Source organism: Sorex fumeus, unplaced genomic scaffold (genome assembly GCF_029834395.1).
Source record: "Sorex fumeus unplaced genomic scaffold, SorFum_2.1 ptg000002l, whole genome shotgun sequence".
NCBI lineage: Eukaryota > Metazoa > Chordata > Mammalia > Eulipotyphla > Soricidae > Sorex > Sorex fumeus.
This window is the reverse complement of record NW_026606059.1, coordinates 19964390-19985450: the sequence shown is the minus strand read 5'-3', so window position 1 is coordinate 19985450 and position 21061 is coordinate 19964390.

Below are 21061 nucleotides of genomic sequence, written 5' to 3'. Positions count from 1 at the left end.
AAGAGGAGGAAAAAAAAAAAGGAAGAAAAGAGAAGCACCATGCTTTCTTTATCCATTTATCTGTTCTTAGGCACTTGGGTTGTTTCCAGATTCTGGCTATTGTGAACAGTGCTGCAGTGATCATAGGATGAGTGGATAAAGAAACTATAGAACATTTACACAATAGAACACTCCACAGCTATTAAGGAAAAATGAAGTCGTGAAATTTGCTTATATATGTGGATGGACCTGGAGAGAATCATGCTGAGTGAAATGAGTCAAGGGGAGAGAGTCAGACATAGAATGATTGCACTCATTTGCGGGATATTTAAACACACACACACACACACACACACACACACACACACACACACACAGAGTATGTGAGTAATACCCAAAGACATAGAAACAAGGGCTAGGAGGACTGGTCCATGGTAGCAAACTGTCACCAAAGAAGAGGGAGAGGGCAGTTAGGACACAGAAGGGACCACTATGACAACGATAGTTAGAAATTGATAACTCTGGACAAGAACTGAGTGCTGAAAGGCCATAAAGTGATATGGATGATACCCTTTCAAGTAACGGTACTGCAAATCCCAGAGCTTAAAAGGAAAATAAGAGAGACAGAGGGAGAGAGAAGAAAAGAGTCTGCCATAGAGGCAGGTTGTGGGGGCAGGGCAGGGAGGAAAACTGGGGACACGGGCGGTGGGAAATATGCCGGTGAAGGGATGGGTGTTGGAACATTGAATGACTGAAACTCAAACATGAGCATCTTTGTAACTGTGTGTCTTAGGATGGCTCAATTTAAAAAAAAATTTTTTTTTAAAAAAGAAAAGGTGCCCTTCTTCACACTTTCTAATATGACCGGTACATCATCACAGCAGCCCTGTGAAACAAGTCCAATATTTCATTAGCTCCACTTCCCAGGTCAAGAAAGAAATAGAGTCACTGAGGGGTAAGGAACATGTTCAGCTGGTGACTGGTAGGCTTCAGGCACATAATTTAGCTTTGTCTCCTTCCACGCACTTCATTGCTATTTTAGAGTTCCTATTACTGCATCGCCACTAGATTATAATAGTGGTTTTATTGCCTAGCACATGTTCTTAAAACACATGTTTTATTGAATTCTGCCACGGAGGACTAAAAGCCTGAATAAATCCTACTAAACATGATTGTCTTAGATTGCTCAGGCTGCCAGAGCAAATTATCATAGGAAGAGTGACTCAAACAACAGACAATCATCCTCCACGGACCTGTAGGATGGGAAGTCCATCCCTGTGAGGGATCACTTTCTGGTTCACTCATCATTCTCTTTTGGCGTCTCTGACAGAGACAGAGACAGAGGAGACAGAGACAGACACAGAAGTAGAGACAGAAACACAGAAAAATACAGGAACAGAGAATAAAGAGGGGGAGGAAAAAAGACAGAGACAGAGAAAGAAACAGAAACAGAGGGAGGAAGGGAGAAGCTCTATGTTTTTTTTTCTTTTTTTTTTAATTTCTCCCAATTCCAAATCCTATTTTATTGGTGGTAGAGTTTCACACATGAAATTTTGGAGGACACATTTAGTTTTTTACAATAATGAATACTGAAAACTAACAAATGATGGGTGTGTTCTTTCACATCAGAATTGTTTTGCCCTCAAATGTTTACGTAAGTATATGATATTAAATACCTTAAATGTTTTAAAAGGGAATTGTTCTAGTGTGATCACATGCACTAGTTTTCCCACTGTGGGCCTTGTTTATGCCCGTTGTCCTAGTGGAATGATTAATCACTCCCCCCTTCACTCTCAAAAGTATCCTGGTTTGTATTATATGGTCACTCTTTTTATTATCAATGCTCTAAATTTACATTTGTGGAACTGGAGAGAGAGAGTATAGGAAGCAACACGCTTACCTTTTATGTGGCAGACCTTGGTTCAACTCCCCAAGGCACATATGATGCCCTTGAGTACACAGGGGTCACCCCTTTACAAAGAGTCAGGACCGTGACTGGAGCAATAACACAGCGGGTAAGGGTGTTTGCCTTGCCTGGGGCTGACCCAGGTTTGATTCCCAGCATCCCATACAGTCCCCAGAGCACCGCCAGGAGTAATTCCTGAGTGCAGAGAGCCAGGAGTAACCCCTGTGCGTTGCTGGGTGTGCCCCAAAAAGCAAAAAAAAAAAAAAAAAGAGCCAGGAACAGGGCGTGGACTGTCCCCCTCCCCCAAAATACTTATGGAGGGCAAAGAGAAGCTTAACGGGCCGAATGTGTACTGTGCATGTGCAAAGAGAGGGTTTGTTTGTTTTCTGGCATCAGGCCTGGGAGCAGAATCAGAGCTACCCCAGGATGGAGGAGGGACTGAGCTCCCTGGGTACAACTAAAATACCCAAGCCAAACCAAATAATTGGTTGATTAAAGAGTTCTGCTACATTTTGGAGCTGGGCCAGAGGCATATGGGGGTTTATTTAATTTCCACATAAAACTCTTAGATATATGTATTTATAATTAAGTTTTTATAACTGTGCTTTAAATAAATATGAAGTTCTATGATCTTATTATGTTTCAGCAGCTGTCTTTCAAACACAAAATAGCCAATAATGATGCAATCATTAAGAGTTTTCTTTTCAGGTACAAAATCGTGTGCTTGAATTGTAACTGAAAAGCATGCAAATTAAATGACTCTGATGGAAAGGTTTTTGAATTTTAAGGGTATTGGTTAAATTAAAAGAATAGAAAAAAATCCAATTACAAAACAAAGACCCTCTTTGTAAAAGAATGATCAGTTTTATTTTCCTTTTGTGAAAAAACATATGTTTCTGGGACTGGAGTGATAGCACAGTGGGTAGGGCGTTTGCCTTGCACGCGGCCGACCCGGGTTCAATTCCCAGCATCCCACATGGCCCCTCGAGTACTGCCAGGAGTAATTCCTGAGTGCATGAGCCAGGAGTGCATCACTGGGTGTGACCCAAAAAGCAAAAAAAAAAAAAAAAAAAAAAAACCCAAAAAGCCCACAAACAAACATGTTTCTGATAGAGACAAGACTATTTTTAGCTTTCACCTCGGAGAGCCCGGCAAGCTACCGAGAGTATTCGATATGCCAAACACAGTAACAACAAAGTCTCCAATGGAGACGTTACTGGGCCCGCTCGAGCAAATCGACGATCAACGGGAGGGCCTTTATCTTTACCTTTACCTTTACCTCTGCTAACAAAGGAAATTCAGCTACCTTATCTAGAAAGTGGCCATAAGAAAGCATACTTTAATTTTATGTAAAGATATGTTCATTGGTATATGGGAAGATCTCAGTAAATGCTGTTCTATATGTCAGTTACTCCCCAAACTTTTATTTATGGCAAAGTGGTGATAGGTTACAAAGAGAAAAGTATTCAATGACAGCTGCAACAAAATGTTCTTGGAGCTCCAGTTCATTTTTTATCATCTTGCTTATATTTTGTAATGGAAAGCAGAGAATCAAAATATTTAACATGCCTGGGTGGGCAGTGTTGGCATAAAAAATGATATCCCAAAGAAACTTAAGCGAATGATAAAATCTCCCATTAATTCATTCAACCAATCCGTGAGCTATTAACTGAACGCCCCAGTTTGCCAGCTAGTGACTGTGCAGTTAGCCTGGGGAAGTCAGGCCCCCCTGAACGCCAGAGACAGTGGAAAGCCAATCTGTATAGTCACAATATTACAGCGTAGGTTTACTTTGATGGAATTAAGAAATCTTGCTTAAGTTGTAAATCTTCTCATTAATCAGTAATATACCTTTCCCCACTGGCCATGGAGTTGTTTTTCACGTGTTTTAGAAGGCACAAGAATGTCTCTGATATGCTTTTTTCACTTGTACACTTTCTATGTCTAGAGGCTTAATACAATCTATGAAAAATTGCCTTTCATTCTTTCCATTCTCTCTCAAAGCTACAAGCCTTAGGGGCTTTAAAATAAATCAATACTGCATTCATTGACTTCGACATTCCGGCAGAGCAAAAGGGCTTCCCAGACTAGACCAAGCATTAAAAACATTTGGAATATTTTTCTCCTTGGACCTCCTCGTCTTTTTCATCTTGGAAGAGCAACAGTTAACAATCTTCTTATAGCCAGAACTCCATTGTTTCATTTGCAAACAACAACAAAAAAAAATCTTGCCAATAACTTGTTCCCCCCCAAAAAAATCTGTTTTATAAACAATAGAGTCAGAATTTCACCATGTAACTAATAGCACTAGTCTTTTTTTTTTAAAGAAGAAGTAGGGGGCTAATGAGATAGGGCAGTAGGTAGGGTGCTTGCCTTACAAGTGGCTGACCCCAGTTTACTCCCTGGCATCCCATATGGTCACCTGAATCTGCCAGAAGTGATCCTTAAGCAGAGAACCAGGTATAAACCCTGAGGACCACTGGGTACGGGCCCCCAACCAAAATAAATAAAGAAATAGAAGAAGTAGACTTTTAGTGGTAATCATTATTAATGTAATATGTAAGATGTTGATTTATGATGTTATACAGTCAAAACTTATATATGTTATAATGCAATGTAACTGTAATCAAAACATATTTTTAAAAATATAAATGTTTTCAGCCCATGTCATGAATCACTTGATCACTTGATCACTTGACTTCCCGTTAATCGTCGATTTGCTTAAGTGGGCGCCAGTAACGTCTCCATTTGTCCCTGTTGCGTGCTAGTGTAGCCCAATGGCGTCTATTCGCTCTAGGAACATGAAGAGCCTCAAACCGATCATTCATGATCTTGATGAAGAAGTCTGACCATCTATCTGGTAGGTGGGCGGCCACGCAGTCTTTTGACATCCCGTGGAATCCAGTCGGTAACAACTCTAGTCCAGCGGTCGTCTCTAAATCTCATTAAGTGACCAGCCCATCTGATTTTTGACACCTTGGCAAACGAGACAGCGTCCCTGATTCTTGATCGTCGATGGAGGTCGGAACTCTGGATTCTTTCTCTCTTTTGAGTGAAACGTGATATTCCAAGCATAGCTCTTTCAATTCCTCTTTGGGAGACCCGAATAGCATTCTCATCCTGTCTGCGTAGGGCCTAGGTCTCTGAGGCATATGTTAATGCAGAAAGAACAGTAGAATCAAAGAGATGTGCCCGGAGCCGGAGGTTCTTCGTCCTCTTAGCTATTTCTTCGATGCTCTTGAAGGCTTTCCAAGCCGCTCTCTTCCTTCTGCGCAGCTCGGGTGCTAGGTCATTTGTAATGTTGACTTCTCGACCTAGGTACACATAGCTGTTGCATTCGGAGATGGTCGTTTCGTTGAGAGCGGATGGGGCGTCAGGAACGAGGCTGTTTCTCATAAACATTGTCTTCATAAGATTCAGCTGTAGTTCGACCTTTCCACACTCACGGTCAAAGTCGGCCAGCATTTGTGCCGCTTGGCTAATGTTTGGTGTTGTTAAAACAATGTCATCAGCAAAGCGGAGGTGGTATAGTTGCCGGCCATCTATCTTCACTCCCATTCCTTCCCATTCCAGTCCTTGAATGATGTTCTCGAGGGTGGCACTGAAGAGTTTCGGTGAAATGGTATCACCCTGCCGAACCCCTCTCTTGACATCAATGTCATGAATAGCTTTCAAATAACGCTTTTAAATATACTCAAGTATATCACAAAGCAAACAATAGCCAAATAATTTTAAAATACTTAATAACTTTAAAATTTAATTAAATTTAATATTTAGTTACTGTTCTAAATGCAGTGTTTATATATATTCTCATTATATATATATAAGATTCTCATTATATATATATATAGATTCTCATTATATATATATATTCTCATATATATATATTCTCATGTCCATCTAAGGTTTTCTGAAAATCGTACTTGATCTCTGAATGTAAAATATGAAGAAAACTAGTATACATCAGAAGCATTACACATTCAAGAGTGCAGGTGTGCTAAATATTCTCTTTCAGCTTGTGGGTCATGAGACAGTAGGACGCGCTGGCTGTCAAATAGCAAGTTTTCATTTGCTAGACAGAAAACCCACCTGAATATGTGTATCAATAATCTAGAATTGCTTAACAATTAGAACAAGTAACTTCATGGAAGATCACCTTCAAAATGGCCTGATTTAGCAGCTCCATGCTATCGGGAGAACCCAGGTAGGCAGACAACCAAATGCCACACCTTTCTTCAAAACACAATTCTCTTTTCTTCTTTTGAATCTCACTCTCATACTGATCAACACTGCATTCATTGATCAGTCTGCCTAGAACTGAGCTTATCAATAGACTGTATAATTTCCAACAAATCCTCAAGCCGTTAGCATCAACAAATCTCACTAAGCAACCGTTCCCTGGATTGATCCCACCTACCTAATACGTTGCTCCAAGAAAAAACCTATCTGCCAATGAAACAAAGTTTCAAAATCAGTGAATTACTGCCTCTACCCTGCCACATGATTATGGGACTAATGGCAACCTAGAAATTGAGATGACTTTCAGCTTCCTAATCGATAAAAACGAGGCCTATAAATAATATTCTCCTGGACCTTATGAGAATATATATATAACGAAATACCACACATATGTTATTAAGTGGCAATACAATGAGTGGAAGCGTTCCTAGGAGGCTGGGGGACACCATTTGTCCCCCTGTGTCTGGGGTGAGTATCCTGCTATTGTGCTGGGCAGAGTAACTGCAACACACCCTGAGTGACTTTTGGGACCGTAGCGAAGCACAGCAGGTAGAGCATTTGCCTTGTAGGTGACCGACTGGGGTCCAATCCCCGGCAATCCATATGGTCCCCCAAGGACCGCCAGGAGTAATTCCTGAGTGCAGAGCCAGGATTAACCCCTGAGCATTGGTGGGTGTGACCCAATAAACAAACAAAACGAACACTGTCCTCCTGTTGTTCATCGATTTACTCAAGTGGGCCCAGTAACATCTCCATCGTGAGACTTGTTGTTACTGTGTTTGGCATATACCACGGGGAGCTTGCCAGGCTTTTCCCATGCAGGCGAGATCCTCTCAGTAGCTTGCCGGGAAAGCAGAGGAATCGAACCCAGCTCGGCCAGGCTGGCTGCGCGCAAGGCAAACGCCCTACCGCTGTGCTATCGCTCCAAGAAATAAATGAACAAATAAATAAATAAATAAAATAAAATAAAATAAAATAAATGACTCTCTGAGAGGTCCAGATCTGCAGGAACTATCCCAGAGCATAGAGCCAGGAATAGTACCCAGTCACTGCCTCACGTGCTCCCCCACCCCAACCCCCTAGACAAAAATTAACAAAAATATCAATTCTCTGGTTCTTTCTAACAACAGACTTTCTAAGTGACATTTGGCTCGATGAGCCCAGTCGGCACAGGATATGACACGCAGTTGTTAGAGGATTGTCCTGAAGCCCCACCTCCACAGGGACCCGGTATGACTTCCTGTTTCAGGCATGTGGAAAATCTGTGGACACTCAGGGTGGCAAGCTAGAACAGAACGCATGGCCCTGTGGTCTGGATGCCTGGCTGTGTGGTGTTACACCAACGTGTGAACTGTTGGGGTATCAGCTTCATAGAGTTGAGGGTCACTTGAACATCCTGGTCCCCACAGAGATCCTGCAACCTCAAGCGTATCCTTTTCCTCAGAAACTCTTGGTTCCTAAGAGGAGAGACAGTTCTGCTGAAGAATGCAAACGGGCCACAAAGTGGACCAGCCACAGCCATAGGGAACGTCTACAAGGAGGAGGAGGAGGTCAGGGACATGGTGAGGAGAACGTCCAAATCTTCTTCAGTGGTGAAATCAGCAGCTGGCCTGCCACACCCCAGGGTTGGTGGGATGGTGGGGAGTGAACAGAAAGGAAGAAATCAAGGAAGGTGCAGAGCAGGATTTGGGAAAAAGCGAAGTGCTGGCCGGGCGGAAGATGTTCCAATGGCTTAACGCACAGTTGCAAATACGGCAGACTCAAACCCAGGTGCCTGTCTGTGTGCTCTGAGGTGATGCAGACAGCTGTGTCCTTAGAGATTCCCAGTGAGAAAGGGCCTGGAAGATGGTGCGGGCAGGGGGTTAGGAAGAGCCTGGGGTAAGTGGTAGGTCATGAGTTCAACTCCTCAGGTGTGAGGGCTGCTCCTTAAAAGGAAAATGGGAGGGGCCATGAAGATAGTACAGTGGGTAGGGCCTTTGCCTTGCACTCACCCACCCAGGTCTGAGACTGGCATCCCATATGGTTCCCAGAGCAGAGCCAAGAGTTAACTCCTGAGCACCGCAGGGTGTGGCCTCAAAATAAACAAACAAACAAAAAACCAAGAGGGAGAGGGGAAAATATTTTTGCTTCTTGAGCACTGTCTGAGAAGGAAGTTTTTAATATCATAACTGCAGTTTCCCAAGGAGTTTGGATTTCCGCCAATCCATTCTATCTCGGCACCATTACTGTAGATCCCTGATGCAAAGGAATATAGAAAACATAGCAAGGCAATTACTCCCCCCCACCCCCCCCATTTAATATCATCCCCCTCCTTTATAAGGCTTTTCTTTTCCTCCATTCTTTTCTGATGACTCATCCTTCCCCTATTTGGCCAGACCCTGGGCCTGGAGGAGCCAGAATCAGGAGGATTTACATTGTAAACAAGAAGCCTTCTCTCCCGTAGGCTCCCAGCCCCTGCCCCTTGTGAAAACAAACTCTTGAGTGCAGTTAGCAAGACCCTGGCCAAAGAATTTCCTCAGAGAGAAGCTTTACAAACTCTAGGGTGAAGGTCCTCCCATGCTGCCAATTCTCTGGTGAAGATGGCAGGTGTGACTTCCTTTAAAAGTGTTACTTACTGGTATGTACATGAAAATTGTCTGGCATGAGCCCCTGAACTCCCTTGGGGTTTAGGCCAACTGTGGGCGTTGGGTGGGGGGTGGGGTGGAGAGGAGATGTGCTGGTGACACCTGGGACCTGACCCTCATGAGGAATGGGGGGTATCAAACCTTCTGAAAAATATCTAAGGGGGGCTGGAGCAATAGCACAGCAGGTAGGGTGTTTGCCTTGCACACATCCGACCCAGGTTCGATTCCCAGCATCCCATATGGTCCCCCGAGCACTGCCAGGAGTAATTCCTGAGTGGATGAGCCTGGAGTAACCCCTGTGCATTGCCAGGTGTGACCCAAAAAGAAAAAAAAAATCTCTAAAAGCAGGTAGTGGACCAGAAGTACCTGAGCCCTCTTGGTCTTGCTGACTTGTAAATCAGTTTCTGCCCTTTTTGTTTTCCTCCTTCACTTGCAGATTCACCAGATTCCCTAAATGCCTGCAGAGCTTTCTTATCTTCTCCTTGGGACTAAAGAGTAACCTGTCCTTCAGAGGTGGTGGGGCTGAGATCTGGCCCTGCCCTGGCAGTTTAGAACTGTTTAGAACTTTAGAACTCCAGGGCAGGAGTTGTTTAGATTTTTTTAATTTTATTTTTAATTGTATTTTATTATTTTTTTTTTAATTGGATCGTAGTGGGTTACACAGTTACAAAGTGGTTCATGATATGGCAGGAGTTTTTTTAGTTTTGAGACCACACCTGGTCAAAGAATTTTGACCACACCAATTGCCAAAGAATTTCCTCAGAGAGAAGCTTTACAAACTCTAGGGTGAAGGTCCTCCCATGCTGCCAATTCTCTGGTGAAGATGGCAGGTGTGACTTCCTTTAAAAGTGTTACTTACTGGTATGTACATGAAAATTGTTCAGGGACTGTGCTTAGCTCTGTGCTCAGCTGTTATTCCTGGCGGGATGTAGGGACCCCGCAGTGCTGGGGACTAACCTGGGCCTCCTGCATGCAAAGTTTGTGCTCAGCTACTGGGCTAACACTGATGGCAAGTTTCAGTAAAGAGGCTCTTATTCTTGCCCTGATCATGCCATGATTTCATGCTGACCACTTCTTGAGATATATGGACCAGATGTTGGGTTATTTAAAATGTTTTTCTGGGGCTGGAGCTATAGCACAGTGGATAGGCGTTTGCCTTGCACACGCCTTACCCAGGTTCGATTCCCAGCATCCCATATGGTCCCCCGAGCACTGCCAGGAGTAATTCCTGAGTGCAAAGCCAGGAGTAACCCCTGTGCATTGCCTGGTGTGACCCAAAAAGCAAAAGAAATAAATAAATAAAATTGTTTTTTAAAAAATGTTTTCCTATCCTTGAAGGAACTTTGAGGGGCCGGAGCGAGATAGCACAGCGGGTAGGGCATTTTCCTGGCACGAGACCAACCCAGGTTCAATCTTCAGCATCCCATATGGTCCCCAAGCACCTTCAGGAGTAATTCCTGAGTGCAGAGCCAGGAGTCACCCTTGAGCATTGCTGGGTGTAGCTCAAAAAGAAATAAAAAAAAAAATGAAGGGACTTTAATCATCTTCAGGTATGTTAATTTTCTAACATATGTTCAAGCAAATGTAAGGATCTAGGCCTTACTGTCCTTGATCTGTTTTTGTTGGTGATATTAGCTATTTTCTGGCAAATAATGTTTGGCATTAATGAATATAATTTTCTAAATAGTGTGTTTTATGGCACCAAGAGATAACTCAGAGGGCTTGAACACATGTCTGGATTTGGTCCCCGACCTCTGGAACACTGCTAAAAAGGCCCCCAAACAAAGATATCCAAGGCTGGGACTGTAGCTCAGTGATAGAGCACTTGACTTACATGTGAGAGGCCCAGAGTTCAATCCTTGGCATGCACTCCCCGCCCCCCCAACCCTGAACCCTGACAAAATTAAATTAAAAAAAAATTACTGCTGTGCTCAAAATGGATTAACCTTAATAGTGAACTCTCAGCAAAATAATGGAGTGCATTATCTGAAATGAGCTTTCAGTGGCACTCAAACACATTTTTCCTCAGGACTAAAACTTGCTGCAGTTTGTTCCAACCAAGTTTATTCCAAGTCTGACCCCATCTCACCCCACCCCACCCCACCCCACCCTGCCCAGACAATAAGCTCCTTCCCCTTCAGATCCTAGTAAAGAAGCCACTCCGGCCCTCTTATCTCCTCCAGGTGATAAGGGAGTGAATTACCCCCCTTGGGATCTTATTTCCCTGGTCAGCCCTTTGCCTAGCTCTATCCAGATCTGTTGCTCAGGTCAGCCCTTTGCCTAACCCTATCCAGATCTTTCCAAACCACATGCCCCTCAAAAAAAAAAAAAAAAGCACTCCTGGAAGTGGAGTGGATGTGGCTGTGTGTACCCCGGGAAGGTAGAACTTTTTCAAAGTTGGCTCTTCTGCCTTGCATAGTATTATTATCTACCATCGTCTGGAGAGTGAAGATTATTGTATTATTCAAAGTTTGAGTTTTCGTGGCCTGAGCTCTAGATGTCAGACTTAGAATTTTGTTTAGACTAAGTGTCCAGAGAGTGCTTCAGTCAGAGAGCCATCTGTGAAGCTTATGTAGAACTGGAATTGTACTGTTGCTACAACACTTGGAACCAAACTGTGTTTTTCCCCCTTTCTCCTTCATCCTTTTCTTTTTCTTTTTTTTTTTTTTTTTAATTTTTGGGTAGTCTCCTGCCCCCCGCGCCTGGCTGTCCTCACCGGGGCCCTTGGAGGGGGCGGGTTGAGTTTCCCTCCCCGCCCCAAGCAGAGCTCTGGCAGCCAAAGACCTCCAGAAACAGCCACCACCATGCTGAGACCACTCTCCACAGGCATGAAGGTACCAGCAGAGGAACAAAGGCATGCGGGTCCCGGGGCTGAGATCTCCAAGCCTGCTCGGATCGGGGCTGAGCATCCTCCACCCAGATCCTCCACCTTCCAGTAGGCAGGGGTCACACCCACCAACTGGACCCCTTGCACTGTGTAATCCCATCAACTACCAAGACCCAGAGACTATAAAACTCAGCTCCTGGAATCTTATTATCTCGTTCTTACTTTGGACAACCTGGCAGGCTACCGAATGTAACCTGCCCACACGGCAGAGTCTGGCAAACTCCCTGTAGTGTACCCAATATGCCAAATACCAGTAACAATTATGTGTCTCTTTCTCCTAACCCTGAAAGAGCCTTGAATATGGCCCTTTTTAAAATCTCAGGGCTAAAAAGAAGGAGATGTTACTGGGGCCTGCTCGAGGCAATCAACAAACAACAGGATGATCATGATCGTGAATTTTTGGGCCTACTCTGCAGTAATCAGGCTACTCCCTGCTCAGTGCTCATGTCATGAATCACTCTTGGTGGTGCTCAGGAAACTGTGCGGGGTCAAGGGGTTGCACACAGGCATCCCTTGAAAAGTATATGCGCGCATACAAAGTTTTCTGTTTTCTGCCTTGTTTTTTAAGCCAATGATATATTGACTGATAAGAGTCTTAAACAAGCTGAATGTATTAAGACTTTCTTTTCTTCTTCTCCTTTTTTTTTCTCTTTTTAGGGGGAAGGGTCACACCCAGCGATGCACAGGGGTTACTCCTGGCCTTGCACTCAGGAATTATTCCTGGCAGTGCTCAGGGGACCATTTGGGATGCTGGGGATTGAACCCGGGTCGGCTGCATGCAAGGCAAACTCCCTACTTGCTGTGCTATGGCTCTGGCCCCACATTCTCTTCTTCTGACACCAGAAAGTCAGATGTTTGTCTATTAAAAATACTGCTGAGGAGGACTACTCAAGAGAGAATATAGGGTTGAAACACTTCTTTTGCATATGTCTCATTATGGTTCCATCTTTCACACTCCGAAGAAAGTCCCCTGGAACTGTTGGGAGTGATTCCTGAGCACCACTGGGTGTGGCCCCAAAGTTCAGAAGGTCCAAAGAGAAAAAACATGAAGGTTAAAACCCTTGGTTTATAAACCTGGTTTGATCTCCTGCACCACACGGCAGTTTGTTGGGATTCTCCCAAAACATGAAATTTTTAAAAATCTAAAATTAGGAGTAGCGGGGCCTGGAGCAATAGTACAGTGGGTAGGGCGTTTGCCTTGCAGGTGGCCGACCCAGGTTCGATCCCCGGCATCCCATATCGTCCCCCAAGCACGGCCAGGAGTAATTCCTGAGTGCAAAGCCAGGAGTAACCCCTGAGCATCGCTGGGTGTGACCCAAAAAGCTATAAAATAAAATAAAATAAAATTAGGAGTAGCCTAATGAGATACTGGTCTGTTGGGTAATTGATTATTACCAGAAAGGAACATTAGATCTCCATTATTCTTGTTTTTCTTTCTCTGTATTGCTTTTGATAATCAGTTGTTTGCTTTTAACTGGTTTATAAATAACCATGTCATGTAACACATTTCCTCATTTAGCTGTCTTGGAGTCCAATTTGCAGGGCTTTATGGTGTAGAAAAGTAGCATAACAAAATGAAGCATATGATAGGAATGATTTACTAAAAACAATTTGCGGTTCAAGGAGGTCTGGCTTCAGCCACTTTAAAAATAGACCAGGTTACAGATACGGTCTAAAACTCTGGGGACTGGAAGCGCATTTCTCTGTGTGGGCCTGGCCTTTCAGCAGACCTGATTCCCAATTCATCTCAGCCTTCAAACAAGGACAGAACCTGTCTTCAGGCTAATTTTCTCCTGGTCAAATCCAGTTTCTATAGAGTCAATATTTGCCAGTAGCTAAACAGCAGCTCATTATCACCCGGCGATGGAGAATCGATATTCTTGTGGGGCTCCTTGAAAAAAAACGCAGGCCACTCATCACAGTTAGGGACATGGGTTTGTTGGTTTATTCATGTGCTACTTTCATACCCTTTGAACTACCAACCTATCGTATATATGTTATGGATGTAATAGGCACACTTTGTGGGCAAGTGGGTCTTCCACACAGTGCTCAGGCAGACTCAATACCACTCCTTGTAATAACTGCGCTGCAGGCCGGATGGTTCACACTAGGACCCACCCGAGCTGCAGTGCTGTACAGGCCCATCTGTGCTTGAGACTGTCAGGGTCACACTCAGCTGCGATGGAGCCTCCGGGCGACACCTGCTGATGCTCAAGAAGCCAGATGGTGCTGGAGATTGAACTAAGACCTCATGAGTGCTGGGCATTGGTCCAGTCCTTTGAGCTGTACTCCAGGGCCCCAGCGTATTTTTGAGGACAAAATTATATACTGTATTTCAGGTGTTAGTGTGTTATACACCTGAAATAATATAGAACATGTAGAATATCTGAAAATAATCATATAGAACATATGGAATATTTTCAGATATTCTAAATGTTCTATATGATTTCAGGTGTTATTTATATATATGTGTGTCTCTCAAATTACATACATATATTGGGGCTGGAGCGATAGCACAGTGGTAGGGCGTTTGCCTTGCACACGGCCGACCAAGTCGACCCGAGTTCAATTCTTCCACCCCTCTCGGAGAGCCCGGCAAGCTACCAAGAGTATCTCACCCGCACTGCAAAGCCTGGCAAACTCCCTGTGATGTATTTGATATGCCAAACACAGTAACAACAAGTCTCACAATGTTATTGGGCCCACTCGAGCAAATCGATGAACAATGGGAGGACAGTGACAGTGATTGCCAAATGAAAATGGTCAATCTAATTAATAGTCGTCAGAACACATGATTACAATATTTGGGGGGAAGTTTTCTGGAGGGCCACACCCAGTGGCACTCGGGGGCTACTCCCTACTCTCTGCTCAGAGGTTACTCCTGGTGCTGCGCGGGAACTGTGCGGTGCTGGGGACGGAACTGGGATCTGCCACATGCAAGGCAAGTGCCGAAGCTCCTATGCTGTCTCTCTAGCACCACAGTTATTTGCTTTATGATCAGACTTTTTGTTTGTTTGGGGGTCACACGTGGAAGCATTCAGGGTTTACTCCAGGTCCTGTTCTCGAGGGTCCCTTCTGGGGGTGCTTGGGGGACTGTACGTGCCTCCAGGGATTGAATCCAGACCTCTTAAAGGCAAAGATGGGTTTCAGACTTTTGAGCTATCTCCTGGGATCCTGGTGATAGTTTTTAGAATCTACCCATCTTCTCTTCTAGGGAGAGGGGGAAGCAGTCCACCAGGGGGAGGGGGAAGCAGTCCACCACCCAGCAATGCTTGGGGCTGCTGTTCTAGGGGCAAGAGGCATGAGGGACCAGGGATTAAATTTAAGAGTTTAACGCATGTTCTCCAGTTCTTTGAGCTATCTCCCCAGACCCCACATATTTACTGTTTTCTATTTTTTTTTTCCTTGTTTGGGTCATACCCAGCAATGCTCAGGGGTTACTCCTGGCTCCGCACTCAGGAATTACTCCTGGTGGTACTTGGGGGACCTTATGGGATGCCTGGGATTGAACCGTGCAAGGCAAGCGCCCTACCCACTGTACTATCACTTGGGCCTTCCTATTTTATGGGGGGGAAGTGTGGGCAGCAGGGGGGTGGTCTACACCCAGTGCTGACTGTCCTCAGGAGTGACCCCTAGTGGTGCTCAAGGTGAAATACTCAGTGTCAAGGGTTTTAATCAGGATTGTTGGGATATACTCATACTAGCTCCTCAGCCCACCAACTCTTTGTGAGAGCCAAAAATCTATCCCTGGACCAAACCAGACCAAAGCTAGCTGAGCCCCCTTAGACTGATTGACACGTGTCACAGAAGAATGTGACACAGGAGATCCTTAACCTTGATCTGAATCACCAGAGATTTTTCCTAGCGGAGGCAACATCTCAGGCAGGGTCTGAAAGCTAAGTCTGCATTCTGGCCGGCACTGAAAGATGGAATGGAAGAGAGCCACAGGATGAGAGGTGGCACGGGTTGTGTACAGAATGAATGACAGTCAGCATGGCAGGAACACCCAGAGTGTAAGGGCAGGTCGGGTCAGCAGGCAGGAACTAGACTGGTTTGGAAGCTGAAAAGTGTTCAAGACCCAAACTTTGTCCCAGCAGCAACAGGAAGGCGAAGGAAAAGGTTTATACAAAGGTTACAACTTGAGATGTACTTTATTCCTCTTAAAATAATTTTAAAAAAATTAGTCAACATCAGACCGGAATCTATAAGATACATTGAGGAAAATGTTGGCAAAACCCTTCATGACATAGAAGCTAATGGTGTCTTCAAAGATGTCACACCACTGGCCGAGCAAGTGAAAACAGAGCTAGACAAATGGGACTATCTTAAACTAAGAAGCTTCTGCACCTCAAAAGAAACAGTGACCAAAATACAAAGACAGTCTACAGAATGGGAAAGGATATTCTCCAACTACACATCTGATAAGGGGTTAATTTCAAGGATATACAAAGTACTGGCCCAACTGCACAAAAAGAAAACATTCAACCCCATCAAAAAATGGGGAGATGAAATGATTAGAAACTTTGACAAAGAAGAAATCCGAATGGCTAAGTCACATGAGAAAATGTTCCACATCATTAATCATCAGGGAGATTCAGATCAAAACCACAATGAGATATCACTTCACACCACAGAGACTGGCCCATATCCACAAGAACAAAAGCAACCAGTGCTGGCACGGATGTGGTGAGAAAGGGACACTCCTTCACTGTTGGTGGGAATGCCGACTGGTTCAGCCCTTTTGGAAAACAGTATGGATGATTCTCAAAAAATTAGAAATTGAGCTCCCATTTGACCCAGCAATACCACTCCTGGGAATATATCCCAGAGAGGCAAAAAAGTATAGCTGAAGTGACATCTGCAATTGTCTGTTTATTGCAGCACTTTTACAATAGCCAGAATCTGGAAAAAACCTGAGTGCCCGAAAACAGATGACTGCTTAAAGAAACTTTGGTACATTTACACAATGGAGTACTATGTAGTGTTAGAAAAGATGAAGTTATGAAGTTTACATACAAGTGGCACTACATGGAAAGTATCATGTTAAGCGAAATGACTCAGAAAGAAAGGGATAGACATAGAAATATTGCATTCATCTGGGGAACATAAAGTAACAAAATAGGAAACTAACACCCAAGAATGGCTGAGATTAGTACCAGGAATTTTACTCAATGACCTGGAGCTTACCACACATATTAGGGGAAAAGGGAGCCCAGAAAGAGAAGGGAGCACCAAATAAAGGGTGTTGGGAGGATCCTCCCAGGATGGGAGAAGCATGCTGAAAGTAGACTATCGACCAAACATGATTGCCACTCAATGCCTCTTTTGCAAACCACAGCACCCAAAAGGAGAAAGAGGGAAATGCCCTGCCCCAGAGGCAGGGTGGGATGGGGGGGCTGGAGGGTGGGAGGGATACTGGGATCCGTGGTGGTAGGAAATGCTCACTGGTGGAGGGATGGGTGTTTGATCATTGTATAATTGAAACCTAAGCACAAAAATGTGTAAGTCTACAACTGTACCTCATAATGTCTCACTATTAAAAAAATTTAAAATAAAAAAATAAATAAAATATTCAGTAATAAAAAAAAATAAATAAAATTTCCTCTAAAAAAAATTAGTCACTGGGAATTGCAATGTCATTCATGCTTCGCTTTCAGACATGCAATGGTTCAACACTTATTCCTTCACCAGTGTCCACTTTCCCTCCACTACCACTATCTTTCCCTCCCATCCTCCAGCCTGCCTCTATGAGGCCCTTTTTCATTTTTTTTTCAATTGAATGACCATGGGATACAGTTCCAAAGCTTTCATAATTGACTTTCCGTCATACAATGATCGAACACCCATCCCTCCACCAGTGTGTATTTCCCACCACCAATATTTCCAGTATCCCTCCCACAACCTTCATCTTATCCTACCCCCTGCCTCTGTGGCAGGTACTTTCCTTCTTACTCTCTCTAGACTTTTGGGCATTATGGTTCACAATAGGGATACTGAGACGCCATCATGCTTGGACCTTAGTCTACTGTGAGCACACATCTCCCATCCCGAGTGGTCCCTATGAGAGGTGCTTTTGCATAGCTTTGGCACTGTGGTTGACAGTTCTGCTGCTGACAGGGTTTCATGTATAACACTTGCACGATTCTAGTAGTGTGCCCTTCCTATCCCTTCCCCAGCCCCACCAAAGTGGCAGACTTCCAGACCAGTTCTCATGTTTTTTGTTTGAATTTCCTTTGTGCGTTTGTTATTCCACTATAATGTTTCTTTATGTCCCTAATATGAGAAGTCATTCTGAGACCTTCTCTTGTCCTCTGATTAACTTCACTCAACGTGGTACTCTTCAGATCCATCCACATAGAAGCAAGTTGATTGATTTTATCTTTTATTGTGGTTGAATAATATTTCACTTTGTGTATGTACCATAGTTTTATTTATTTATTTATTTATTTATTTATTTATTTATTTATTGGCTTTTTGAGTCATACCTGGCGATGCACAGGTGTTACTCCTGACTCTGCACTCAGGAATCACTCCTGGTGGTGCTCAGGGGACCATATGGAATGCTGGAATCAAACCCGGGTTGACCGCCTTACCCACTGTGCTATCACTTCAGCCCCTGTACCATAGTTTTCTCTTATCCAGTCATCTGTTCTTGTACACATGGGTTGTGCTTATAGGTTTGGGCTAGTATGGATAGTGCTGCAAGGAACAAAGGGGTGCAAATGTTTTTTTTCTCCAGTTAAATTTAGGGTCATTGGAGTATATTCCAAGAAGTGGAGTTGCTGGATCAAATGAAAGCTCAATTCCTAGGTTTTTGAAGAATGTCCATACTATTTTCCAGTAAGCCTGAACTAGTTGGCATTCCCACCAATAATAAATGAGATTTCCTTTCTCCACACACTTGCACCAACCCTCTTGATCCTGTTTTTTTTTAATGTGTGCCAGTCTCTGTGGTGTAAGGTGGCATCTCATTGTTGCTTTGATTTGTATTTCCCTTATGAATAGTGAAGCAGAGCATTTTTTGGTCTATGCCTTTTTGCCTTTTTTGATGTCTTCTTTGAGGAAGTTTCTGTTCATCTCTTTTCCCCATTTTTTGATGGGGTTGGATTTTTTTTTTGGTATATTTCTACCTGTGCCTTATATTGTGGATCCATTCATCCTTTATCAGATGAGTGATGGGCAAAAAATTTTACCCAGTCTGTGGGGTGGACTTACATTTTGGTCATTGCCTCCTTTGAGCTGTAGAAGCTTCTTAATTTAATGTATTCCCATTTTTTTTTAAAAAAATGATTGTTTCTGTTTGCCAATCCCTCTAGTTGCGATAAGTTCTGCCTATATTCTCCTCAATAGTTTATGGTTTATAGTCTACATAAAGGTCTTTAATCTGTTTTGACCTGACTTATGTGCATGGTTTTTGGAAGAGATCTGAGTTCATTATTTTGCATGTGGTCAACTAGTTTTCTCAGCACCATTTATTGAAGGGACTTTGTTTCATTTGATAGCTTTTGCTTCTTTATTAAAGATTAGCTTTCCATATACCTGTGGATCTATCTGTGGAATTTCAATTCTATTCCACTGATCTGAAAGTGTCCATATTCCAGTACCTTGTTGTCTTAGTTACTACAACTTTGTAGAACAGTTTGAAGTTCCAGAGAGTGATGCCTTCCATCCTCTTTTTCCCTAGGATGGCTTTGGCTATTGGGGTGTGGGAGTAGTGGTGGAGGCGTTGTTGTTCCCTATGCATTTCACAAGTGTCTGATCTATCTCTTTTTAAAATGTCAAGGGTATTTTTATAGGCATTGCATTGAATCTATCTAACGCTTTGAGAATTTTCCATTTTGACACTGTTAAGCCTCTTGATCCACGAACAGGGAAGATGTACTTTTCTGAAAAGCATCATTTCGGTTGCACTGCATGGTCAAAAGGACAGCTGGAAAAGACAAGACGAAATTAAGAGACACCACTTGGTAAGTGATTCTGTCCCCTAAATAGATGAGAATAGTTGGAGAATATTAGTTAGTTGATTCTTAGTCTCATACTCTCTCAATAAGTGATTCAGAGCTCCTGAGTTCCATGACCCCTAATTGCTTTTTTTTTAATAGGCATCACTCTAGGGAACCAGAAGATAGCTCAGTGGTCAGGGCTGCTTAGATTCCACGTGAAGGAACCTGAGATCCTTTGGAAAAAGAAGAAAATCTAAGCTCCATCCTCAGCACCACATGGGGTTCCTTAGCTCCACTTGTATGGCCCAGTGGGCACCATCCCAGCTGGGCCTGAACAACACTCATCCCTAGCACAGCACAGTCCCCTGAACACTACCCAGGATAGCCCCAAAACAAGAACAAAAGTTCAATGCACAGTTCCTTTCCTAGGGAAATTAATACATAACTACACACAAACCTGTGTGCAAGTGTTTATTGCACCATGGCTGCATTACTCATGGTCAAGGTGACATAACTCCCATATTCATTAACTGATAAGGTGTGGGATATTCATACAATGAAATATGATTTGATCACATAAAAGAAAGATAAATACCATGATATGGAAAAAATATTATTTTGCTAAATATGTTAAGTAAAAGAAACCAGTCACCAAAAGACATACAAAAATCTGTTTTTATGAAATATCTATAGTGTTTTCCTAGAGATTAGAGAAATGAAAGTTAGTAATATGAGCAGCTAAAGGGTAGCAGGTTTATTTGGGTAAGATAAAAGTAGTGTGAAAATTATTGTTGATTTTGCATAGTTTTATGAATACATTAAAAGACCATTTAGTTGTTCACTTAAAATGGTTGAGAGGTATGGTGTGTAATAAGGCTGGGGCAAAAAAATATTTTTAAGTAAGGAAAGAAAGTAATGTATAGAGAGCAGCAGAGAGGAAAGGGGCAAAGACAGGGTGGAAAATGAGGAAGAGAAGAGGGAAAAAAGAAATGAAAAGTCAGGAATAGAAAAAGAAGTCACAAGAAGTACAAATGAGAAAAAATACCAGAAAGTAAGGTGGAAAAAACCCTTGAAGGCAAAGAAGAGAGAATAAGTTTTCTTTTAAAGGGCTGTGTGGAAATATAGGTAAAGGTAAAGGTAAAGGCCCTCCCGTTGATCGTCGATTTGCTCGAGCGGGCCCAGTAACGTCTCCATTGGAGACTTTGTTGTTACTGTGTCTGGCATATCGAATACTCTCGGTAGCTTGCCGGGGTCTCCGAGAGGGGTGGAGGAATCGAACTCGGGTCGGCCATGTTGGCCGCGTGTAAGGCGAATGCCCTACCCGCTGTGCTATCGCTCCAGCGATATGGAAATGGATATGGAAATATAGTGGATTTTTTCTGTTATTCAATTGGCCACTTACAGATACTGCTGTTTCAAACTTATCAGCTACTATGAGCCATTTCACAGGTCGATCAGCTCACTCTAAGTAAGGATTAGACGC